This window comes from Trichomycterus rosablanca, chromosome 6 (assembly GCF_030014385.1).
Source record: "Trichomycterus rosablanca isolate fTriRos1 chromosome 6, fTriRos1.hap1, whole genome shotgun sequence".
In the NCBI taxonomy this organism is placed as follows: domain Eukaryota; kingdom Metazoa; phylum Chordata; class Actinopteri; order Siluriformes; family Trichomycteridae; genus Trichomycterus; species Trichomycterus rosablanca.
The window spans coordinates 22,524,588-22,544,821 of NC_085993.1; the positions used below are offsets into that span (position 1 = coordinate 22,524,588).

The window sequence follows — 20,234 nt, forward strand, 5'->3', positions numbered from 1 at the left end:
CATGGCTTGAATTATATTCAGTCACAATTCAATTTGGATAAAGGCACTAGCTAAATGTTGCAAATGTAAATGTAATGTAAACATGATGAAGCTTTGCTGAAGAAGACCCGCGTTTCTGCGGGGCACCAGACCCACGTAATTAAAGATAAAACAGTTACTTAAATGAATATATGAATATATGAATTATGTCTTATGACAGCCACAGGCACATTGTCATTTAAAGGTATATTATTGTGCTAATCGTGCTAGCGCAGCTCAGGTGTCTGTGGGACTTGTGGCGTCGCCGAAAGCTTCACTCGCTCACTCTTCTCTGCTCCGAGCCCCAGAGCGCAGAGTGGGCGGGGCCAGGCGCGCGCCTCCGACGCGCCAAACTGCTCAGAGCTGATGAGCCGAGCGCGACACCGCCTGCTCCGTGTTCCAGCATTATTATGCGCGTGTACGCGATTACATCGGAGAGAGACGCGCCACTCAGACCTGTTTAATAAAATTCATTGAATTATCGCGTATTAGGACAAATAGGACGCGTCCCGTCCAGCTCTCATTGCGGGAAGCTTGACTGGAGGGAGGAGAGAGGACAGGAGAGCTCATGTATCACAGTAAGTGCACTTGCTCACTACTTTAGAAAAGGAGCTCGCGCTTTAGGGAAGAAGACGCTCGCGCTCTGACAGACGAGGAGAGGCGTGCGTAGTGTTGCGCACGCGGCGTTTATATGTGGTTATTATTATCAGTAGTAGTATTATTGTTTTTATAATTTGTTACATTTATGCGTTTATTTTCTCTTCGTATTTTATTTTCTTCACTCGAGTAGCGCTGTTGGAACAGTTCGAACGGATAATAGCTGAGGATTAAGATGCTGAGGATGCTCTTCGCGCTTCAGGACAATTCTGCACGGAAATATTAGGTAGGTCTCCTGTTATACTCATTTAACACTGATACTACTACTTCTACTTATAATCATAATAATAATAATTACAAAAACAACAGTAGAAATAACAACTACTACTATGCCATCTGTACAGTTACTGGCAGTATTAAGGAATAACAATACCACACAGTCACTTATAAATAAATATTAAAACTTATAAATAATATAAAAAAACACTTTATAACTTCTAATTGTATATATATATATATATATATATATATATATATATATATATACATATACATATATATTTTTTTAAATTTTATGCTTACATATATAAAGACACTGCCCTGTCTTATCATGAACCCCAACTGTACCAGTACTAGGCACTTTACTCAGAACAGCCTCAACTTTTTGTGGCATGAACCTCATGAGGTTTTGGAACTATTCTTTAAGATTTTGATCCACTTTGACAGTACCTGTTACTGCATATATTATTAATTATCACAAAATTTCAACATTGATTTTGTGGATCAAACTTTAGTCACATCCTATGTGATCCTATGTGATTAGATTTATATATATATATATATATATATATATATATATATATATATATATATATATATATATATATATAAATTAACACTGCCCTGTTTTATTATGAACCTTAACCATACCAGTACTAGGTAGGAGCAGTCTCATTTACTCTCAGAACAGCCTCAACTTCTTGTGGCATTGCCTCCATGAGGTTTTGGAACTATTCTTCAAGATTTTGGTCCACTTTGACAGCACCTGATAATGCATACATTATTACAACTTTGCCAGCTTTTATCTGTACAGTTAGTAGTATTAAAGAATAACAATACTACACAGTCACTTTATAACTTAAAAAAAATAGGAAAAAATGCTTTATAACTTATAATTATATATATAAAAATACCTTATGCTTACATATATACAGACACTGCCCTGATTTATTATGAACCACAACCATACCAGTACTAGGTAGTATCAGTCTTCTTTACTCTCAGAACAGCCTCAGCTTTTTGTGCCATAGACTTCATGAGGTTTTGAAACTATCCTTTAAGATTTTGATCCACTTTGACAGCACCTGATAATGCATATATTATTAATTATCACAAAATGTCAACATTGATTTTGTGGATCAAACTTTAGTCACATCCTGTGTTCTACTAGATTTACTATGATAATAGTAACAACAACAACTATGCCAGCTTTTATCTGTACAGTTAGTAGTAGTATTAAAGAATAACAATACTACACAGTCACTTTATAACTTAAAAAAACATAGGAAAAAATGCTTTATAACTTATAATTATATATATAAAAATACCTTATGCTTACATATATACAGACACTGCCCTGATTTATTATGAACCACAACCATACCAGTACTAGGTAGTATCAGTCTTCTTTACTCTCAGAACAGCCTCAGCTTTTTGTGCCATAGACTTCATGAGGTTTTGAAACTATCCTTTAAGATTTTGATCCACTTTGACAGCACCTGATAATGCATATATTATTAATTATCACAAAATGTCAACATTGATTTTGTGGATCAAACTTTAGTCACATCCTGTGTTCTACTAGATTTACTATGATAATAGTAACAACAACAACTATGCCAGCTTTTATCTGTACAGTTAGTAGTAGTATTAAAGAATAACAATACTACACAGTCACTGTATAACTTAAAAAAAACACAGGAAAAAATTCTTTATAACTTATAATTATATATATTAAAATACCATATGCTTACATATATACAGACATTGCCCTGTTTTATTATGAACCCCAGCCGTACCAGTACTAGGTAGTATCAGTCTTCTTTACTCTTAGAACAGCCTCAACTTCTTGTGGCATTGACTCCATGAGGTTTTGAAACTATCCTTTAAGATTTTGATCCACTTTGACAGTACCTGTTACTGCAGACATTATTAATTACTGAAAGCTTAAGTCACATCCTATGCTCTCCTAGATTCAGGTCTGTTGGCTGGGGATGTCTTTCAAGTACACTGAACTCACTAGGATGTTTATGGAACCAGTTTGAGATGACTTATGGTTTAGAATAGTGCATTCCTATGCCTATTGATGGATCCATGGATTGATGAATTTGTGCTGTTTATTCCAAACTCTGTCCGTACTACCTGCATGTCACAACCTAAGTCAGGATTCGTAGGTGCGACAGTTTTCATTCATCACCTGTACAGTTTTTGCATGTCTGTGTCACTGCTGCAGGTTCATGTGTTCTAAACTATTGCTTTGTACTTAGCTAAGTTGAAGAGTTGTTATTTGAAGTTTCTGTAGCTCTCTTAAGCTGGCCATTCTTCTCTGTCCTTTCTAATTACAAGCCATTTTCTTCTTAAAACTGCCGATTAGTAGACGTTGCTCAAATTAGCTTGTCAGGCATTAACAACCATGTCATTGTCAAAATTACTCTTACCCCAAATTACTCTTACTTTAACCCATGTTTGTATGATTTAATGCATTGTGCCGCTGCCATTTGAATGTTTCGACCATTACATGAATAAGCAGGTGTACAGGTGTTCCTTATGAAGTGGCCCGTGATGTATATGAGCGCATATATGGACACAATGTAATAACATACACTTTAGCAAATATTTATTTCAACAGTATTCCCCACAGGTATGGCTTAGTTTTAGTTTTCCATTCCATCTTCTGCATGTTTTCTGAAGGTGGAAGAATACTGGAGTGCCTAGAGTAAACCCAGGTGGGCACATGGCAAACATGCCAAACTTTTCACAATCAGTGACCAGAAGTAAGAATCAAACCATGTTGTTGTGTAATGCCTACTCTACTGGCTCTGCCAACGTGCCATACTGTGTACGTTTGCATACATTTTGTATGCATTTTCAAACCTCAATACATTTACAACATGTCTAGACAGTATTCAGCCATAAATTCTTTTAAAGTATTAAGCAACATTGCATACTTCTTGTGCCTGTAGCTTATTAGGCTTGTTCTATGTGTCTGCCCTGCATAATAACTACACGATCATGTAATTCATGATGCTTGGACCATAATGTAGTCTTTTACCTAAGAAGTCTTCACAGCACTTGGTAGGTCAGTGGTAGATTAGTGGTGAAGGTTCTTTACTAACGATCATAAAGTTTCTGTGAACTGCAAAGTTGGATCCCTTAATCCTCAGTTGCTTGCAATGTATTTAATTATACTGTAAGTAACTTTGGATAAAGGTGATAAATGCCAGAAATGTAAACAGCACTACTCTCCACTCTGGACAATCAGAATGGGCAAATATAACACACTATTAAGACCACAGGTATGTTTAGAATCAAACCAATCCACCATAATCTATTTACCAGTTTAAATCCTTTTTTATATTTTCGTATGTATAAAAACCTTACAACAGGAGGGGGATACACCCAATCTGGCAACTCAGTTAATAATCCGCTCAGGCTGTCTCTGTCATTTAATCCAAGAGGATGTTTTGCAGATTATGGCTGGCCACTCATTCCTCTACTAGAGAATATACTAAGTCTAAAATAATTAAAATTATAAACAATGGAAAGTCATAAGAGGGTATTCTAAGGGATTCAGCACAGAAAAAAAATAAGCAAGTGATATGCTACTCTGTTTTAGCATTTATATAAGGATTATAATCCTGGTATCCTCACAGACACAATACTGCTCTAATGTCAATATTCCTACCTTAACCAACAATGAACTAATAACAATAATCTCACAGTAGTAACAGAAACAATACTGATGTTACATTGATATTCCATCATAACCAACAATTATATATTACTTATATCCTCACCACACACACACTACTGATCTTGATGTACTTACAGTGACAGCTTTAATACTGATTTAATAATATCATCATAACAGATACAATTCTGTTTTAATATAGGTTTTCCCACAGTAACAGATAAAATGCTGATCTAATGCTGACATTCTTTTGATAACAAATACAATACTGAGCTAATACTGATATCCTCACAGACACAATACTGCTCTAATGCCAATCTTCTTACCATAACCAACAATGAACTAATAACAATAACCTCACAGTATTAACAGAAACAATACTAATCTTACATTCATATTCCATCATAACCAACAGTTATAGAATCACAGTACCACACACACTACTGATCTTGATGTCCTTACAGTGACAGCTTTAATACTGATTTAATAATATCATCATTACAGATACAATTCTGATATAATACAGATATCCCCACAGTATTGGATCAAATGCTGATCTAAGGCTGATATTCTTTTGATAACAAATACAATACTGAGCTAATACTGATATCCCCACAGACACAATACTGCTCTAATTTTAATACTCCTACCATAACCAACAATGAACTAATAACAATAACCTCACAGTAATAACAGAAACAATACTGATCTTACAACGATATTCCATCATAACCAACATTTATATAATACTTATATCCTTACAGTTCCTGACACACTACTGATCTTGATGTCCTTACAGTGGTAGCTATAATACTGATTTAATAATAATATCCTTATAACAGATACAATTCTGATATAATACAGATATTCCCACAGTAACGGATAAAATGCTCATCTAATGCTGACATTCTTTTGATAACAAATACAATACTGAGCTAATCCTGATATCCTCACAGACACAATACTGCTCTAGTACCAATATTCTCACCATAACCAACAATGAACTAATAACAATAACCTCACAGTATTAACAGAAACAATACTGATCTTACATTGATATTCCTCCTATAACAAACAATTATATAATACTTATATTCTCATAGTATCACACACACTACTGATCTTGATATCCTTAGTGACAGCTTTAATACTGATTTAATAATATCATAATAACAGATACAATTCTGATTTAATACAGATATTCCCACAGTAACAGATAAAATGCTGATCTAATGCTGATATTCTTACCTTAACAACCACACGTAACCTTAAAATAACAGATACAATTCCGTTTTATTAATGACACCCTCATAACAATGGATACAATTCTTTGTTATCAATGACATCCTTACAGTAATTAAATAAATATGAATCAAATACTGACACTCTCAGAGTAACGTACAGTATGTATGTAATACTGATCTAATACTAACCTAATACCAACAGACACATGCTTTAAAAGTTCAGTAGGCAGCACAGTAGCACTGTCGCCTCACAGCTAGAAGGTCCTCGGTTTGATCCCCAGGTGTGGTGGTCCAGGTCCATTCTGTGTGGAGTTTGCATGTTCTCCCCGTGTCTGCGTGGGTTTCCTCTGGTAGCTCCGGTTTCCTCCCACAGTCCAAAGACATGCAAGTGAGGTGAATTGGAGATACATAATTGTCCATGACTGTGTTTGAGATTAAACTTGTGAACTGATGAATCTTGTGTAATGAGTAACTACCGTTCCTGTCATGAATGTAACCAAAGTGTAAAAAACATGACGTTAAAATCCTAATAAATAATAAAAGTTCAGTAGGAAGATCTTTGTTGTCAGGCAGCAGTATTATAAATGTATGGAAATTAAAAAAGACTACTGCATAATAAAAAAAGACAGAATGTGTAATTTGTGTTGTTGGGTTGGAGTTGGATGGAGAGGGCAAAATTGCGGTAATGTAATTTGGCTTGTTAATGAATACTGTGGCAAAGTGACATAAATGCTCATGTATTCAAAACTCACAAAGATACACTCTTAGTACTATATGCTCTAGGATTTTTGGTGGTAACAGAATATAAATAATAAATTTATAATTTGCTTCATGAATTCGAGTTCATAATTCCTCCTTGTTATAAAGCAGCATTTTACCTTGAGTCCGGAGTGCTTTTCTAACTTTGTGATTGACCATTTACTCAATTTCACAGCATTTGTAAACCTCACCTCAGGCATTCAGAACCAGGGACACTTGGTGAAAAAGCTACAGCTATAGTTAAATACAATGTGCAGTGCCATGAAGATGCACCTGGTATTCCTCACTGTCACCCTTATTCATCTATAATCATCTCTTGACATGTAGAAGAAAAGATGACAGAGAGCGATGACAGTATTTTCCTGGTGATTATGCTGCAACCTAGTAACCTTCCAAGAGTGATGTATCACAAAAGTGACAGTAAAATGATTCCAGGGTTACATTTTAAGACATGGCATAAAAATTTCACTGGATGGCCGCTGGCTGGTAAAAGTTTAATTTTTATTTTATATGTATATATTCCATATGGAACATACACTATATTGCCAAAAGTATTCGCTCGTCTGCCTTCACACGCATATGAACTTGACTCCCATTCTTAATCCATAGGGTTTAATATGATGTCAGCTATAACAGCTTCAACTCTTCTGGGAAGGCTTTCCACAAGGTTTAGGAGTGTGTTTATGGACATTTTTGACCATTCTTCCAGAAGCGCATTTGTGAGGTCAGACACTGATGTTGGACGAGAAGGCCTGGCTCGCAGTCTCTGCTCTAATTCATCCCAAAGGTGTTCTATAGAGTTGAGGTCAGGACTCTGTGCAGGCCAGTAAAGTTCTTCCACACCAAACTCGCTCATCCACGTCTTTATGGACCTTGCTTTGTGCACTGGTGTACAGTCATGTCGGAACAGGTAGGGGCCATCCCCAAACTGTTCCCACAAAGTTGGGAGCATGAAATTGTCCAAAATCTCTTGGTATGCTGAAGCATTAAGAGTTCCTTTCACTAGAACTCAGGGGGCCGAGCCCAACTCCTGAAAATCAACCCCACACCATAATCCCCCCTCCACCAAACTTTACACTTGGCACAATGCAGTCAGACAAGTATCGTTTTCCTGGCAACCGCCAAACCCAGACTTATCCATCGGATTGCCAGACGGAGAAGCATGATTCGTCACTCCAGAGAACACGTCTCCATTGCTCTAGAGTCCAGTGGCGGCGTGCTTTACACCACTGCATCCGACGCTTTGCATTGCGCTTGGTGATGTAAGGCTCGGATGCAGCTGCTCGGACATGGAAACCCATTCCATGAAGCTCTCTACACACTGTTCTTGAACTAATCTGAAGGCCACATGAAGTTTGGAGGTCTGTAGTGATTGACTCTGCAGAAAGTTGGCGACCTCTGCACACTATGCGCCTCAGCATCCGCTGACCCCGCACTGTCATTTTACGTGGAGTACCACTTCATGGCTGAGTTGCTGTCGTTCCCAATCGCTTCCACTTTGTTATAATACCACTGACAATTAACTGTGGAATATTTAGTAGCGAGGAAATTTCACGACTGGACTTGTTGCACAGGTGGCATCCTATCACGGTACCATGCTGGAATTTACTGAGCTTCTAAGAGCGACCCATTCTTTCACAAATGTTTGTAGAAGCAGTCTGCATGCCTAGGTGCTTGGTTTTATACACCTGTGGCCATGGAAGTGATTGGAACACCTGAATTCAGTTATTTGGATGGGTGAGTGAATACGTTTGGCAATATAGTGTATTTGACATACAATAGGCAAATCAGTTACACACAGGAGAAGTAAAAAAAAAAAGCATTTTTAAATTGTGGTACCATTAAAACCTGTAGTCTTTGATTACTACCACCGCTTGCAAGATAATAAATATTCCTACACTATTCCATTACATGTGGTGTGTACCGTAGAGCCTGAACGTTCCAGGGAAAGGCTGAATCTCTCAGGATATCATTGCTACTAACGCAGCACTTGTGTGTGCGAAATGTAAATCTCCTGGACAGCTCAAGTGTGGAGAAACACGGTACTCGCTCAGCATACAAGTCCATTTACATATAGAATAGACCCGACTGGGTGCTTATCAGAAACGTTATTCCTTTCAGTATTCTCTGAAGTCCATTAGGTTGTATAGTACGGCAGGTGGGCGCCACACGAAGACACATGCTTAAATTCACACCCTACATTCTATTTAAAAAGTAAAACTATAAAACACAGTGACCTTCTTCTTCCCCAACAGCGTCATTATGAGAATGATTTGGGTAAAATGTCCTAGCTTATTCCCACCCATGTTCCTTTAAATGTGCACATGTTAAAATCAAAATAAGACTTATCAAGAGTGTGTTAACACACTGCAGAATATGTGTGTGTACAATGTACATTTTAGTTTATCAGGGATTAATTATTACTGAAAATTTTTTATTTTATCCTAACAAACTTACCAGCTGGCTGGTGTTTACACAGACATGCTTTCCTTATGATGTCTGATGGGAAGGGGATGGCTTATGCCCTGCGATGGATTGGCATCCTGTTCAGCATCAGTGTTTCCCAGTGAACCTGGACCAGCTGTGACCCTGACCAGGATATAGCAGTTGATGAAAATAAAAAACATAACAATAACATTAAAACCACCTCCTTGTTTCTACACTCACTGTCCATTTTATCTTATCAGCTCCACTTACCATATAGAAGCACTTTGTAGTTCTACAATTACTGACTGTAGTCCATCTGTTTCTCTGCATGCTTTGTTAGCCCCCTTTCATGCTGTTCTTCAATGGTCAGGACTCTCCCAGGACCACTACAGAGTAGGTATTATTTAGGTGGTGGATCATTCCCAGCACTGCAGTGACACTGACATGGTGGTGGTGTGTTAGTGTGTGTTGTGCTGGTATGAGTGGATCAGACACAGCAGCGCTGATTGAGTTTTTAAACACCTCACTGTCACTGCTGGACTGAGAATAGTCCACCAACCAAAAATATCCAGCCAGCAGCGCCCCGTGGGCAGCGTCCTGTGACCACTGATGAAGGTCTAGAAGATGACCAACTCAAACAGCAGCAATAGATGAGCAATTGTCTTAGACTTTACATCTACTAGGTGGACCAACCAGGTAGGAGTGTCTAATAGAGTGGACAGTGAGTGGACATGGTATTTAAAAACTCCAGCAGCGCTGCTGTGTCTGATTCACTCATACCAGCACAACACACACTAACACACCACCACCATGTCATTGTCACTGCAGTGCTGGGAATGATCCACCACCTAAATAAAACCTGCTCTGTGGGGGTCCTTACCATTAAAGAACAGGGTGAAAGCAGGTTAAAAAAGGTGTGTAGAGAAACAGATGGACTACAGTCAGTAATTGTAGAACTACAAAGTGCTTCTATATGGTAAGTGTAGCTGATAAAATGGACAGTGAGTGTAGAAACAAGGAGGTGGTTTTAATGTTATGGCTGATCGGTGTACATACATATACAGTATATATATATATATATATAGTCATGCTTAAAACTTACTGGCATAAAAAATCTACAGTTACACTAGGTGTAGAAAATGCTGCTTTTTTTTCTACCAGCCACAAAAATCACCCTCAAGTGGTAGTGTGATAGTATTTTGAATCTCACATTATTAATAATGTATGCTTACTTTGCTGCCACTTAAACAATTTCATAATAAATGCCAAACCAACTAAATAAATCAATGTTCGGTTAATTTGTTATTAACTATTTAAAGGAATGGCATAGATATTCTTTTTTTTGTATGTAGTAGCATCATGTAAACAGAGGAAACATCATTGAGTACTGTGGTAGAGTAAGGTCATGAAGGTGATTAAATATCACATAAACTAAATGGCTGATTTAACAGGTCATTAGAATTTGTTTGACCTTAACCTGAATAACCTGGTCTGGCAGAGGTAGTTATAAAATTATTCAGAACCTTTTTACTCACTTTATTGTGTTCTGAATTTGATTTTGAATAGACATAATTGACATTGATACTTATCAACCCACACTTAATCATCCATAACGACAAAGTGAAAATATGTTTTTGAGATTTTCTTTTAAAAAATAATACAAAATAATAAAACTAAAACTACTTTATTGTGCCCAGGTGGATATTCCGCTTGCACACTAGCACCGAGTTTCTGAACTCCTCGGTTCGAAACTCGGTGTTGCCTCCGGTCGGCTGGGCGCCATCTAGCGGGCATAATTGGAGGTGCCTGCAGCAGATACTAATTGGCCACCGTATCTGCAGGGTGGGGGCCGGACTATGTGTGGGTGGATGGGTCTTCATGCGCTGTGTGGGGATCCTAACTGGCGGAGGAGACGCCTGTGCAGAGTGCAGGGGCGAGAAGAGGAGGGCTGTGCACGTGTCGGAAGAGGCATGTACAGCGACGTGCTCTCCTCGGATGGGGAGAAAATGCATTAAAAAAAAACTGCTTTATTCACAAATGTATTTAGATCCTTTGCTTTGGCGCTCCGATTCATAGCCCGGTTCATTCTGTTTGCTTTAATTATCCTTGAGATGAGAATAGAACCCAGATGGATTGCACCTGTTGCAATCGTTTGAAAAGGCACACACCATGGTCTATAAGGACTCTCACTGTTTAGTAATAACATCTATAATGCTGTCTTCTTAAGATATGGAATCCTCCTTTCCCAAAATATGTTTTCTCAGTTGGTGTTTTAATGGGTCGCTCAGGTGGCACAGCAATAAATTATGCTAGCCCACTTCTGCTGGGATCTGGGGTTCGAATCCCCAGTGGGAATGCATTGCACTCTGTGATTCCGGGGAAATTGGATCCACCATGACCCTGTACAAGATAAAGCAGTGGTAAAACATAAAAATTAATAAATGTTTTTTTTAATGAGGGTGGTGGAAGGTGATTCTCATTAAAAGAGCCCTTGGTCTTAAACAACAAAACAAAGGAATTTAAACAAGTTGCGTTTGCAACAATACCCTTTCATTAGTGCGTTTTTTCTTGTGCCAGGTTTTTAAACTTGAAGCCACGTCTTCTCAGTAATCTGATTGGTTGCTGGAAGGCATCAGTGTCAGCTCACGTCATACATTACACGCCCATGAAGCCTGGCAACCTGGGTTAACGAAATACACAAAACAAGCAGAGCACCTATGTGCACTTGCATGTAACACTATCCCATTGGTCCAAAGTCTTTAAAGCTTTTCAAAATCTGAATGACTGTAAAGCTAAATCATATGATTTACATAACTATTCTAATTAATATATCACTATAAAATCATTCAGTAAGCCCATGTGCCTTGTCTGAAATAGACAATGACCATCAGAAAACAAAATGTCATATTGATTAATTAATCAGTCAGAATAACATTGTATTGATTTGTGGTAACCCTTCTCTTTGGGACGAGTGGATCGTATCTATGCCAGCAAAATGCGGGGTGGGCATTCAGACTGTATCACTTTCTTGGCGTACACCACACGCACACTTGCCCTAGTTAAACACCATTTAGTTGAGGAGTCTTTGTGACTAAAGCACTTTGCTATGCAAATAATAATGCCTGCTTATAGTATGTTCTACTTTTCTTCAAAAAGTTCTCTATTTATTAAGAATTTCAAAAACAAATTACATCACTTTTCTACATAATCACCTTCCGATGCATTTCAACCAGCGTTGTACCAACTTTTTAATGCCATCAGAAAAAAAATGTGTTTGGTTGAGCGCGTCAGCCACTGATGCACTGCTGCTTTCACATCATCACATGAAAATCTTTTTCCCCTTAAAGCTTCTTTGAGCAGTTCAAACAGGTGGAAATTAGATGGAGCTAAATCCGGACTAAAAGTTCTCTCTTAGTCTCTCAGACACGACAGATTACTGTTGCTCCCGCCCTCACCGTTTCCAACCAAAATATAAAGGTGTGGAAACTTTTTGAAGATCTCTCGTACATCACTCTTAAGACATTTACTATGTTTTTCTTGCATTACTGTTATACTAGTTACAATCAAGCAATGTTACCAACTTACCGCTTTGCTTTTTTTGTAAGACCCCTGCTCAACATAGATCTTAATTAGCCGCTCAGGTGGTGCAGCGGTAAAGTACGCTAGCGCACCAGAGTTGGGGTCTCGAATACATCGTATCGAATCTCAGCTCTGCCTTCCGACTGGGTTGGGCGGCAGCATTAACAACGATTGGCTGTTGTTCAGGGTTAGGGGTAAAAAGTCGGATCATAGGTCCTCATAACTGGTGCGACTGCGGCCCCTGCTAGCTGACTGATGGCGCCTGCACAGGGCTGAGGAATAATGCAGATAATGCAGGGGTGTGGTCCTCCGTACACATTGCCCGTTTGTGTATGAACTCGACTCGTGCAGGTAAAAAATGCAGTCTGTACTGACTGTACGTGCCGGAGGGGGCATACGTCAGTTGAGAGGCGTCCTCAGTCAGCGGTGAAGGGTCGAATAAGTTTAGAGGACACACTCAGGGTAATTGAACACGACTAGATTAGGGGAGAAAAATATAAAAAAAAATATATACAAAAATAAAGAAAAAAAAACCATAGATCCTAATTAGGTTTAATTGATCATGACGCTATAATTGTGATACCGGTCAAACTCTGATGGATTGTGCAAGCCTGCAATCTCATCAACTTCACTGGCCCATTCATTTTTTTCTTCTCATGTGGTACTTATCAGGGGATCATAAGTGTGCCATGTCCTCTGTTACATGGCTTTGAAATTAATCTCACATAAAAATGTGTTCATGGTTGATGTTCCACCGAATTTAGTCCCGCTGAAGTTGATCAGAAACTGGAGTGTATAATGACTGGAGTGCAGTCACAAAGCACTAGCTCTAACTCATTTAGGTAAAGAAATTAACCTCTCCTGTGAATTGTTATAATTCTAACGCAAACCATTCTTGATAAATGGCACAGTAAATTTAGAGTACCAACACTCAACTGATGCCAAGAAAAGCCTTGTGGGATATAAATAGAGCTCCCGTTTAGTGCCGGCTGTGCCAAAGACAAGAATGCTGGTGGGGTATAGAAACGTTTAGAGGAATTTTGAGTATCAGCAGTTGAATGGCTTTAACTGCTTACTCTTGTATCTTCAGTTTTACTGTATCCTACTTATAATCCTTAAAAAGCCCATAATACTCTTAAACGTCAAAATGTGCATTCACATTCAGCGGTCTCTAAAAGTTTAGGCTATGTTAGCAAGGACATTGGCATTTGATACCAATTGTATTACTGTGAATCGCAGATGTTGTTGTAGGTGTGATTTGTGGCCAGTTATTATTTCCTAGTACATAATACATATACCATAGATATTTGGACACCTGACCATGAGCTTGCTCTAAATCCCATTTCCAACACACTCACTCACTCACAGTCCATCACAGGGCAGACACACATACACACACACACACACCCATTCACCTATAGGGCAATTCAGTGTCTCCAATTAACCTGACTGCATGTTTTTGGACTGTGGGAGGAAACCGGAGCTTCCAGAGGAATCCCACACAGACACGGGGAGAACATGCAAACTCCGCACAGAAAGGACCCGGACCGCCCCGCCTGGGAATCGAACCCAGGACCTTCTTGCTGTGAGGCGACAGTGCTACCCACCGAGCCACCGTGCCGCCCATTTCAAAAACAAATGAGTGTCCTTTAAGTGATCTTTTCAGTTATAACAGCAGCCACTCATGACTTTAAAGTATGTCTGTGGGAATTTGTGCCCATTCAGTCAAAGAGCATTCATATGGCTGGGCACTGATGTTGGTCCAGAAAGCCTCAACTGAAATTCCAGTGTATTTCAAAGCTGTTTAGTCGAGCTGAGGTCAGGGCTCTGTGCAGGCCACTGGAGTTTCTTTGAACCAAGCTTTTCTTTATGTCTTTATTTACTTTGGACACAGTAGCACAGTAATGCTGGATCAGCAAAAGGGTCGAGGAAACTGTTGCTGCAAATTTAAAGGCTTATAATTTCCTTCATATAATTGATTTATTACACCTGTTAGCAATTGTTGTAGCCAAAACACATGGATTTGAAAATTAGAAGGGATGTCTTAATACTTTTGTCCACATAGTGTATATTATTTATAGTATTTTAAATAGTAACGACAAAAAACTGCTGTTCTTCTATACTTCGTTCCCCCCTCCCACCATCCAGTTTAGATTTCTTTTCAATTCCGAGCACGATGCACACACAAGCCATTGAGGGACAGAGGCTAGAAAATGTTTTCATTAATGTGTGATTATTTAACGACCAGTGGTGGGTTCTTAATTATGGAGGGTTACGCTATTCCGCCTGTATTTCTCCACCACATGCCTTGACCAGATAATAGGAATCTCCATAGCAGCAGTGAGCAGACTCCCTTAGACACAGTCATCTGTGCCTGCTGAGTGTCCAACTAGGCTGGTGGCACCACTGGGACTTACACATCTCAGCGGAGGGCTAGTGTGTTAGACCGCTGTGCCACTTAAACTCCCTAAGCTAACTGTATTGTTGACAGGGGGATTAAAATTTCTTATAGTTTATATTTTAATCAAATAAAGTAATGACAAATTGATTAGGTAATATGTCAGGAATTTTGTATTGATTTTTATTGACTAGCTACTCTGAATAGGACAAGTTGACCAAAACCATGTCAGCAAAATGCTTTGCCCACTTTACTGATGGAGTCTGGACCATTCTCTTGGCGTACACCCCACAAATACTCGCCCTACTGAACTGTCTTTGTGACTGAAGCATTTTCAGGGTCACCTGGATTGTTCTAAACTCCTATTTTTATCCAGCCTTGGGACCGGTACTGAGAATGCACCGACAAGCACACCTCCTAACATCTAGGCTCTTCAGCTACCCTCCTCCTAATCATAGCTAATCATGTATGTACTGTATAGATGGCCAACCTGCCGATAGCATTGTTTGGATTTAAACCCCAGATCTCGGTGATAGTGGGCTAGCGATTTAACATTTTTCATTGGAGTAGCGTATGAAATATGAGCCGCAATACGCAATATGAGGTGGCTGTAGCAATCATACGGAAATGAAGTTAGTGTAACAGACTTTTCTGTGGTGTCGTGTGCTGACGATGTATGTGTTTTCATATTGAGTGCAATTTGTCCCTTTAGGGATTCCATATTCAAAGAAAAAGTGTTCTTCTCTACACATGTGATGATCTCTCTAAACAAGCCAGTAAAGTATTTTGCTCCCGATAGTTTAACTATGTACAGTTTATTTCTTATTTTATAAACTCGGCAAACGTTACATTAGCAATCCGTTAGACAAAATGTCGAGGTTGTAATTAAGCACATTTTCCTATGGATTTATTAGGGCCCTAGTTATATTATATACATTAATTAAACAATACTTCACTTTTTATTATTAACATTTTTTCATTAAATATTTGTGTATTTGTATAAATGTTAACATATTTAAATATTACCTATTTGTTTTTTGATTAAATAGTGAACATGTACTATTTAAGCAGTTGTTCAGCCAATTAAAGACGCTCACGCTTAAAATGCCTATAAGGTTGCCAGATTTATGACTATTGCTTCCACAGCACAGGCATTGCTGTGTTATTTAACAGTTAGACAGCAACTTAAAATGTTACTGTGACATAAAGATCTATGATCTTGAAGCTCACCTGCACATGCATTGTAAACATTCTGCACAAATTGGATATAACGTCACTTTTTGAAAGCTTCATTAGCAACACAGTAGAACGGCAAAATTCCAGGTAAGACATGAGATTACTGATAACACTGCTGATATGCAAATAGATAAAGATAAAGTTAATAGTTTTGTCACTAACATTGCTGCCATTCAGGATTTAAACCCCAGATCTTGGTGATAGTGGACCAGGGATTTAACATTTTTCATTGGAGTAGCGTATGAAATACGAGCCGCAACATGAGGCGGTTGTAGCAATCATACGTCAATTAAGTTAGTGTAATATACTTTTCTGTGGTGTTCTGTGATGACAATGTTTGATGTACTGTATGGGTGTGTTCGAAAAGCTAGTGCGCTCTCTACATAGACAGCATTTTACGTCATCCCACGCGTGCTCCCGAGAATGAGGCTGTTTGAAATCCTAGATGCCTTAATAAGCTGTCTAGTTAGGCATCTTAACATTTCAATGTTATTTTGACTCAAGAACGAGTGAGCATCGGAAGCATCCTTAGTGATCAAGGCAATCCCAGCATTCAGTGCGGCAGCTCTTCTCTCATAAAAGAGTTATTTTCAAACGTAAATAAATTATTATTGATTTTTAACTTGTATAAACTTGCACAAGTGTCATTTATTTGCAAGTTCGGGCTTGTCAGCGAATTTAACGTTTTTGGTACACGAAGGGAGATGTTAGTTGACATGCTAGTGCGCTGTGCCACCCCATCCCATTGGTTTGAATGGCAAGATGCTAACTGTGTTAGCTTAGTAAACGAAACCCGATGCAATCGCTGTCTAAGTAGCACGTTCGAATAACCTGCCTTATAAGTCATTGACTTATTAGAATCCTCTCTACTGAGGCAGCTGCCTATGTAGGCAGTAAGACAGCAAGGCAGCTCTCTAGGTTTTCGAACACACCCTATATGTTCATGTATTGAGTCAATTTGTCCCTTTAGGGATTTCATATTCAAAGAAAAAGTGTTCTTCTCTACACATGTGATCATCTCTCTGAACAAGCCAGTAAAGTGTTACTGTTGCATCCACAGCACAGGCATTGCTGTGTTGGTTAACGGTTTAAACAGCAACTTAAAACGTTACTGTGACATAAAGCTCTATGATCTTGAAGGTGTTCACACCGTGCAGTAATGCACATGCATTGTAAACATTCTGCACACATTTTATATTACATCCCTTTTTGGAAGTGTTATTAGCAACACAGTAGAACGGCAAAATTCCAGGTAGGACATGAGATTACTGATAACACTGCTGATATGCAGGTAAGATAAAGTCAATAGTTTTGTCACTAGCATTGCTGCCATTCAGTCTGTGTTTGTTTATGCTATTTGCATCGTTCTTTGCAAAGTGTGTGTGGTGTGTATGTGTATATGTGTATGTTTATACACACAATTTGAATTTCATTGCTTCACACTTTACATTCAGCCAGCACCTTCCCACACACACGCACACACACACACACACACACACAAAGCTAAAACATCTTTCTGCTCTCCTGACATGGACATGTAACATTCCGGCACTTTCTTTTATACAGTCCTTTTACCTAAAGGCTTTTTTTCTTACACGATCAGCACTGTGACCCAAAACCCACAAAGCATCACTAGGAGTTGAAGGAGATGCCTGAAAGACACAGAGAGCCTTTTAAGAAGTTGCTTTAAAGGAGCACAGTGATTTTGGCAAAAAGAGGATAGAAATGGGTAATACACAAAGGATACAAAAGGACATGACTTTGCCATTTAATAAAAACATTTTGTGCACCACTTTATTTCTTTTGTGAGGTTAGACATGGACAAAGTAATTGGTAGCTAAGTACAGGATATTAAGGTCACATGGAATATGTTACTTTATTACACCTTAAATCAATATGTTAATGGGCAGCAGTAATACTAGTTGTTGTGCATGAAATATAATGAAATGTCTATCCATTTTATATATTTTTATCCATTCATTTATTACACACAGACTAAGACAATACACTACACAGGAAATGAAACATAACCCTGCCACACACATACATACTTACAGACCCAATACACACATTATATACAATCCCCAACTACACACTCTAGAACGAGGGTGGGCAATTATATTTTCCAAGGGGCCACATAAAAAACTGGGACTGTTGTGAAGGGGCCGGACCAATAGGGTGACTTAATTCTGCTGAGTATTAATTGTATATCTTTGTTATAAGCAGTAAATTAAACAATTCTGATATACTGTTACTGTTAAGAGTAGATGTTACAATCAGGCAATGAACGTGAGAAGCAGGCAGAGTAAAACATCAACATTATTTCATTATTTAATCAACTTTCATAAAAACAAATGTGAACAAAATGTGCGGTATGAGGTTTTTAAATGAACTTTACACAAAGTGCTATTGCTGTTTAGTTTCGAGTCTAATCACCTTACATACTGTTTTTCAGTCCTTTGTTATTGTTGGATATTCTTTTTGGAAATCACGAAGCTGGTCTTGACTGCTCCAGTCCTGGATGTGTAAAACTTAATACCATAATGGTGATTCAAACTCTAGAATTAAATTGTGATCATAAACAGCTTCACATCGTACTTCAGTAAATAAATACAGTGGTACCTATGTAGCATAGTCAATTTGTCTTCTGCTGCTGGGGATCCCTGATTTTTTGCAGTTGAGGTGGGTATATTGCTGCTCACGCCTTCTCCGACCTGCGCACAGCCCTTAACGGAACCCTTTTCCACCCATGCACTCTGCGCAGGCGCCTCTATCCACCAATATCCCATTTATTCCCCATTTATATTTTACTTTTTTAAAGTTAATCAGAATTCTCAAATTCAATCTGAGAAGGTCAAGAGAACATAAAAATATATATATATAATATGTTGACCTTCATAAGACAGGTAATGGCTGATAATATAGCTATTCACCTGGAAATGCCCATATCTATAGTTAGGACAATAATTTACAAGTTCCAGTTAATTAGAATTGTGACAAACGTACCTGAAACAGGACTCAAGTTTATTCTGCCCACACACACATTATGGATGATGGTAAAAGGGTCTTCAAGGGTCATCAAGTCTTTACACCTAATATCTAACACTTCCTTGGATTGATCCTAGGATGCTTAAAGGGTTTACACCTGGTTATTTTGTATAAAATATAATGGACATACACCGATCAGCCATAACATTAAAACCACCTCCTTGTTTCTACACTCACTGTCCATTTATCAGCTCCACTTACCATAAAGAGGTTCTACAATTACTGACTGTAGTCCATCTGTTTTTCTGCATGCTTTGTTATCCCCCTTTCATGCTGTTCTTCAGTGGTCAGGACCCTCCCAGGACCACCACAGAGCAGGTATTATTTAGGTGGTGGATCATTCTCAGCACTGCAGTGACACTGACATGATGGTGGTGTGATAGTGTGTGTTGTGCTGGTATGAGTGGATCAGACACAGCAGCGCTGATTGAGTTTTTAAACACCTCACTATCACTGCTGGACTGAGAATTGTCCACCAACCAAAAACAACAGTGCCCCGTGGGCAGCGTCCTGTGACCACTGATGAAGGTCTAGAAGATGACCAACTCAAACAGCAGCAATAGATGAGAGATCGTCTCTGACTTTACATCTACAAGGTGGACCAACTAGGTAGGAGTGTCTAATAGACACACACTAACACACCACCACCATGTCAGTGTCACTGCAGTGCTGAGAATGATCCACCACCTAAATAATACCTGCTCTGTGGTGGTCCTGTGGGGGTCCTGACCATTGAAGAACAGGGTAAAAGCAGGTTTAAAAAGTATGTAGAGAAACAGATGGACTACAGTCAGTAATCGTAGAACTACGAAGTGCTTCTATATGGTAAGTGGAGCTGATAAAATGGACAGTGAATGTAGAAACAAGGAGGTGGTTTTAATGTTATTGCTGATCGGTGTAAGTAGACACTACAAACATGAGGTACATGTTTTCATCAGTAGTTTAGTAGTAAAGTTCA

At 38.6% G+C, this 20,234-nt stretch overlaps 1 protein-coding gene across 1 annotated transcript in view; it reads left to right on the forward strand.

Moving 5' to 3' along the window:
- The first annotated feature begins 824 nt into the window (after nt 1-824).
- The window catches only part of cntn4 (contactin 4), a 368,543-nt gene continuing 349,133 nt past the window's right edge, over nt 825-20,234 (forward strand). Inside the window, exon 1 of the mRNA XM_062997552.1 lies at nt 825-901. The gene's annotated coding sequence lies outside the window, so the exon portion shown is untranslated. The remainder of the gene's footprint in view (nt 902-20,234) is intronic.